The sequence below is a fragment of the Parasteatoda tepidariorum genome, chromosome 9 (assembly GCF_982258835.1).
Source record: "Parasteatoda tepidariorum strain Cologne lab strain chromosome 9, Ptep-v5.0, whole genome shotgun sequence".
Lineage (NCBI taxonomy): Eukaryota > Metazoa > Arthropoda > Arachnida > Araneae > Theridiidae > Parasteatoda > Parasteatoda tepidariorum.
Window position 1 is genome coordinate 69,139,364 of NC_141763.1, and position 7,875 is coordinate 69,147,238.

General features: G+C 27.1%; 1 protein-coding gene across 2 annotated transcripts in view; it reads right to left on the minus strand.

The window, feature by feature from the left end:
* Positions 1–7,854, minus strand: part of tho2 (THO complex subunit 2-like protein) — a 28,707-nt gene extending 20,853 nt beyond the window's left edge. Inside the window, exon 1 of one of the 2 annotated variants that reach the window (XM_016049166.4) lies at positions 7,595–7,854. The gene's annotated coding sequence lies outside the window, so the exon portion shown is untranslated. The remainder of the gene's footprint in view (positions 1–7,594) is intronic. The other variant, XM_043043285.3, reaches the window with a different exon arrangement.
* Positions 7,855–7,875: the final 21 nt, after the last annotated feature.

Here is a 7,875-nt window from a genome sequence, read left to right on the forward strand (position 1 = left end):
TTTTGAGTGTCTGTAGTTATGATTTAATAATTAATATGATTAATAATAATTATAATTTAATGATAGTGGAAGTAATTGCAAACTTTCAGAGACATGTGCAACAAGGGGGTGTGATGGCTATTTGTACTTTCCCATATAAATCTACGTATTGACAGCAATGACAAACTAAATAAAAATAGTTAAAAATAAAGGTTTAGGAAATCCATTGTAGAGATTGGGGAAAAAATAAAGGGTTAAGGAAAGAAAGGGCAAAAAGGATAAGGAGTCTATTACATCAGGACACTAATTTACTTCAGGGGCAACAGGATGGATTCGTCTGACTAAAAGGGCAGCAGGGTGCTGCACCCTGTTTACCCTACCTAGAATGAGCTCTGCTATATTTTTAGTGATTGTTTGCTTACTATTGGCTAACCAAAATTTTTTCAGGGCATTATGCAACATAGAAAGAAGCACAATACAGTACTTTGAAATCTTTCACATCTTAAGTAATCAAATTACCTTTGTTTTAAATGGCCTAGAATTACATGAACTCCAAATTATATTTTCAAATAATGTTAATTGGATAATAGTGTAATTCACAGTATTTGGGACATAGGTGTGTCTGAAACAAAACTCATAAAAATTTATTGCAGATACAAGCACATTCTACAGGGCATAAATGCCTTTAAAAAAAAATTTCGTTATTTACATGTAATTGTGTTTCAAATATAAAATAAGTCTATTTTTACGGACTACACTGAATTATTTTAATAAGGGTTCCAAAAGATGTTTTAATCAGATATTGTACTTTAAACATGGAATGTTTTAGATATCTTTATTTATGGTTAAACACTCTAATTAAAAAATGCATTCTGTAATAAATAACAAGTTTGTGAAAATGAGGAATGTAGATTTCAAACTAAATTAGAGTGAAATTTTCAATTATGGCATATTTATTGAAGTGTATTTTTTTTATTCCATGTTAAATTTTATTATGTTTTGAAGTAAATTTCATTATTATACAAATCTGTTAATTTTTATAAACTATTTAAATTTGATTTCGGACTCTACATTTGATAATTGTTTCAACACAATTTTGTTCTACTGAAGTAGTTTAACTTCTATTACATAATTGCACTGAGGAGAAAGAAAAACAATTAAACTGTTGCCTGAAAATGAAACTATAACTTTCTTCCAATTCTGCCTCTAATAAAGTTACTTGGGAAGATATGAAGGAGAAACTTAAACACCAGTTAAACGTGAGTATTAGTGGTCTGATGCAGTCAATTAAAAAAAACAAGTATAATCTTGCATGTAAGTAACTTGATAGATCATAACTAAGATCCCAAATGTAATGTCTTAGAACTTTATCTCACAGCCCATTGAAAAGAAGCAGACATAAAAGATTGTTATGCTTCAACAAAAAATTTTGTTAAATGTTTGATTTTTATATAGTAGCTAAATGAGAGACTAAATTAATAAAATATTTTATGCGCCAGAAATTGAGGTAGTAGCAACAGTTGAAAAGTATGTGGTTAATGTAGAACAACATATACAGATGTGTATGTGGTTAAAATATACAGATTACAACATAGCTGCCAACTTAATAAAAACAAAAATAGAAGCAAGGCATGATAAGCCAATAGGGGAAATTGTAACACAAAGTGAATGTGCAAAAAATCAATATCTAGATATTAATTTATATACCATACATTAACCTGTGATCTGCAGGCCACAAAAGGACCGCAAGAGCCTCTGAATGCAATAAAACAATTTATTTTAATTTGGTTTTTCTTAAACATTATAAATTTTCTTTAATTAAAATTTATATTACTCAATATTTTTTGCACTTTCACTCAGTAAGCTTCTTCTTGGTAAGAATTTATATACCCCTCAATTATGTGTATATGCATATATATTTATATAAATTAATTATTGTGAAAAATGGAAAATTTTTTTAAAAAAAGTTAGTTTTTTTAATTTTAAATAAATTCAAATGATTAAAAAAGCTTAATTTTCTGCAAATATGTTATTAAGCCTACTGATAAAAAATATTTAATGCCTAGAACATTAATGTTTCTATAAAAACTATATTTGCCACTACCATGACTTAATATGTGTGCGACCCTTCATTAATCTAACTGCTGTGCAAGTAGCCCTTCACTCAAAAAGGTTGTGCACCCCTACCATACATGTTTCATACAAGAAACGCGATATTGGATTTTAAACTTGCATGAATATGAGTCGCGATTTGGGTTTCTTAAAACATGAAAATACAAATTGTGATTTTGAATTTTTAAATCAAGCAAAATACGAATCAGGATACACAATTGACACAGTCATTGTTAAAAGGGAGTATGTTACGAATCTGTACTTTTGCCCCCCCCCCCCCAGAAAAAAAACAGCTTCATTGATTCAATTTTTAAATTACGGGTTGGATTAGCAGATTCCAGCATAGTTACAAATATTCTAAATCTACTAAACAAGAAGAATCAAATTGGGTGAAGAATCATATATATGTGAATGTTACCATAAGGTTTAAAATTTCGTCAGATAATAAGTTTTTGACACTTGGTAGTCCGCAAATCAATGTTCTAGAGATACACAAAATTAAGCGAAAAACAAAAACATTCGCAGAAAAATTGCATGCACTGCTTCCAGTTTTTATACTCACCCTGGGGTTGAAAAAAAAAAAAAAAAACAGGAAAGGACAAAGTGCCAGAAAATCGAAAAATTAGTACATTTTGACATAAAATCGTATTTTTGGAACAAGGCTAAAAAATCTGAGCAAAAGCAAATTAAGTTGGCAGCTATGTTACTTTATTATGGCACTATGTTTACTAAACAGGAGTTTTTTACTACTACTAATTTTCCTAATTATATTCTGGCAAGCTAAATTCATCATTTATCAACCTTCTCTTTTAAGAATTATGGTTTTCTTTTGTTTCGTTTTTGATATTTTTATTATGGTGCAACATTTTAACAGGGAGATTTTATAACCTTATTCTATTATTGTCAAAGTGAAATTGAGAGATATTGAATTTCTTTTAAAAAATAAGAATGATTTTTTTAATTGGTTTCCATTCAGCCTTTTCTTTTTTTAAAAAATTTCGTTAAGGATTTCAATTAAATATTTTTTTCCCTTGAAAATAAATTAGAGAAGTGAGATGTTCAACTTTAAAACTTTCCTTTGCAGATTAAGATCAATTTTATTTTGTTTCACTTTTGCATTTTAATCTGTAGTTTTTAAGTTAGAGGGACATTTTTAAAATGATCCCTGATAGATTATATATCTATTAACGTTTCATTTATACTTTTCTTGGAAAATATTTTTAACATTCAAGTTTTGTTTTAAGAACTAAGTGGATTTTTTTCTCCATTTTTATTTTTATAACTGTCAGTCAGTTTGTCATTTATCTTAAATATTTCTAATGAATACCTATTAGTTTTTCTCCCTTTACTTTTTCTAATGGATAATGTTTATAATGATAGCATTTGGCCACTGAATATCCGGTATTCGGTCAAATCATTATTCGTTACACTCTTAATAAGAAACACTATCTTTTCTAAGTGTAAAATTTAATCCGCATCAAAATTCTCTAAGCTACTCTACTCTATCAGGTTTGTAAGTCAATCACTGTCAAGATTTTTTTAGTTGTGAAATCTAATTAAAGAATTAGAACTAATTAGAATCAAAGCAAGACTCAAAATACTATTTTTTGCTATTACAGATGAAAGTAAACTACACTTATTATAAAACCAATTTTCTTAGGGGGAAAATTTAAGACTTTAAGGAATCTCAAACTTAATTTATTTTACCTGACATTCTTTATAGTTAAATAATTATAATTCCTTGTTCAGTGATAACTTGCATGCTTATTGAATATGAAAACTTAGTAAAATATAAAATAATAATGAAAAATAGATGTATTACATACAATTCCTAAAATTGAAATTAATCCATAGTCTCTGTACACATGTCTTTTCGTGAGAAGGGTATTTTTTTATGACATAGATTCATTCACAAAGGTGCTATCACCTCAATGAGTGGTGAAAGATGGTGCTAGCAGAGTTTTTGGTTAGGAACTTCAATTTGTGTGATCATTACAAATACCTTTATTAAGCCCATATTATTTGTGGGTAAAACAGTCATCTTAATAAAATTGTTGAGCCTATTTAAGATACTCTAAAAAAATATAGTTTACTATTTCTTTTTATGATTTCATTAAAATTTAGTTTTAATATGTATCTCATTTGTATGGATAAAATATAAGGGCTATAAACAGGTTGTAACAACAATATAATTTGTTGCAATAAATTTTTTGAAATCCTTTGCACCTTTACCAAAACTAAAGTAAAAAAGAAAATGGTCCTTTAATAAAAAAAATCCATCTTTAAAAGACATTTATCTAATGTGATTTGCAATTGATAATTTACTACTAGTATCAATTTTCTGTTAAAAAAATTAGATAATAACAATAAATCAATCTATTAACAATTAAAAAAATTAGATTGTTCCCTCCCACCTATGATAAAAAAAAAATTCAGATGAGTGTTGAAAAGTGAAAAGTAACAAGTTGAAATTTTTTTTATTGCTATTAATTTAACATACAAATTAAAAAATAGGTTATTCTCAGATTTGACATATTGCTGTTAATTTTCATTAACAAGTACATAAAATTTTATACTATAGTTAAAGTTAGTTAAGTTTTAAACAAAATACTTATAAAGAGATAAATGTACATATTTTTTCTTCTTTTTTTGTTTACGAAGCAATAAGAATTGCTTTATATTTTACTAAAAAGGAAAAATACATTATTCGTAGAATCAAAAAGAATTATTTACATTATATTCTGATGCAATTATTAAAATGAGAAAAAGAGTGTGGTTAAAATACATGTCAAATCAATGTTGAATACACAATGCAAATAGAATTGTACAATTTCAACTCCAACTCTTATAATCATGTGAAAGACTAATTCTAAGTTTTATATTTGAGTAAATATTAAACCTTCTAAACTATTAATGCCTTTTCTTAACTTGCAAAGTACATTAACATATATTATAACTATGATGAACATAAGATTGAAAATACCAGAAAAATCAAGTTATAAAATTAAGTTTAAAATAAATTTATAATTTTGTTTTCCTTCATAACTTTTCCCCTTTTCCTAAAAAATATTCCATTACTCACATATTTCTTTTATAATTTGTTTTTTTTTTCTTAATTATATAATTTCTCTCGGTAAAACACAGACGTTCAAATGTATAAGTTTTGAATATTCTAAACAAATAATTTTTCAATATGACATTGTATAATTAATGAGGTAACTAGTTTACCCAAGCAAAATAAAAATACTTTCAACTTTTCATGTGTTAATTCCACTGAACTAAGTGATAAAGTTTATTTTTTATAAGTGATAAAGTTTATTTTTTAAATTGCCTAATTATCAATCTTTAAAACTCCCTTTAAACATATCTGTCATAGAGGGAAAAAAATTCTTTTAAGAATATTATAATTAAAACATTGAAAATAATTTATTAGCATAAACAAATCTTACAAAAAACACAAATTCCTTTCAAAGTGTTTTGTAAAAACATATGCTCTATCAATTGTTTTTTTGTTTTTTTTACTATGTTTCCTTTCTAAATATTTCTTTAATTGAGATATTGCAGCAAGTTACAGCTACAGCATTATATTTTGATCTATTGTCTTATTAATTAACCTTATCTACATTAAATCAGAAAAATAATCAACTTATTTAAGCATAACAGAAAATAAATATTGATAAACAAGGACCAGCAAAAAGCAATTACAGGAGCAAAAATGTGTGGAAAAAATTGTTAATTACGAATACTTGCTCCAGCATGCTTATTTATAATTAATCCTTGAAAAATAACTAAAAAACTGCTATAGTTAAAAGAAAACTCAGTAAACGCATTATTATTACTAAGACATTATCCTAAAATACTGAAACAGTATTTGAAACAACTTTTGCAAAATAATAAAATTAATTGAACATCAAAAGTCTTATAAAATATATACACAAATGAAAAACATAGCATAAATTAGATAAGTAAAATATCATAAAATATTAAAATAGTGTATCGTAATATTTTAACTAAAAATTTATGTTTTTCTTTTCTACCAAGAAAATTTTCTTAATTTTGAAAATATTTAAAATAAGAGAAAGAAATCAAGCAAGAAACTAATTAATAATTGATAAAAGTGTTAGAAATACTATTGTATCTTGAAAAATAAATACTAATAAATTATGTTGAACATAAAAGATAATTTTAAATCTTAATTATTATAAAATGCAACCATTTTATTAAAAATAATAAAAATTTATACCAATCAGCCATGTAATTTTTGAGGGATCAATTTTAACCTTCGTTTTTTAATAAAAACATTTTTAGAAAATCGAAGATGTAAAGACATACGTGGAAAGCAGACATTTCACACGCAGCTGACGGAGAGATCAAACACTAACACCACATTTAAAATAGACGAATCGCATTCAGGAAGTCACTACTATGTATCACACAACACTATCTTGAACGATTTGATGATAAACCAGAGATGGATAACAGTCAATTAATTCTTCCTAAAAAGTTTTTTTCATTTTCCTTAAAACTTCTGTTTTTCATGTATGACTATCTTCCCTTCAATTGTAAGCCAGAATCACCCTGCACAAGATCTTCAACAGGTGGAACAATCATGCATCAGAGAAGCTACCAGGAACCAGGTCAACCATCAACTCCAGGATATTTAATAGCATAGCAGATAAGCCCAAATTTCTTTCAACTTATAACCAACATCTTTATAGAAAGGATCAGCTAATCTTTACAGGTTGGAGAGGATAAGCAACATCTTTATGAATTTGATAAGCAACAACTTTTTAGATTAGGCAAGTAACATTATTATACAACTTGACAAGCATACTTTTAACTCCAAACAAGTTAGATCTTCTTACAAACTGGATTGCATGAATCTGACAAAATAGATCTTCACATGCATTTTAAGAGATACATCAGGCTAGACATAAATCTTCGGTTTGGTTTTCAGCAATCAAATGGAACATGGAGTTTTGCATCATATTCACATGACATCTTGCTCATATAACATACGGACTTTAGCATTACCTTCGCATAAAAAATGCATCTTGATCAATTTTCAATTCTGAAGTAATTTATGATGAAGATTCAATTTTTCAACCTTTAAATTTACTTAAACAAGATAGTTTGTAATGACGATTTAGGGCTAAAACTTCGCAATAGGCCGGACGATCATCCATCAGGCGAAAATCTTTAACAAATGATTCGGACACCTCCAAAAAAGAAATCTGCAAATCGGAGTTGAAAGCTTTTAGGTGGGGCATGGAGATTATATTTGAATACTTTGCTGGGGACTTCAGTAAGGCGTGAATGGTAGTAAAATTGAATTAATGAAGAAAAGTTCAAATGGCACAGTGAGATCAAAGAATTTCCAAAGAAAACTATTTTAGAACATTTCTTGCATACAAAATAACTCGAAAACTTCTTAGATGTAAACAAAAAAAAATTACTTTACGGACAGATATAAAAGAAATAGCATCCAATTTCGTTAATATACCTTTGTAATATAGTTGATAACGAACCCTAAATGTCTATTTCTTCATAGCGCCTTCAGATTTCTTCTCCAGTATGCTTGCAATCACCTCAGACTACTCAAAAATTTATTAGCTCAAGTTTAAAAAGAAAATTTATCGTTTATTATTATTTACAAAACGAATTTAACAACAGTAATATCTGATGTATTAGCTTTGTTCGAAATTTTACGATCCAGCAAGCAAGAATGAATGCGTGCCTGCGTGCAAAGAAGTTGAGAAGTTTATTTAGCTGAAATTTAAAAAA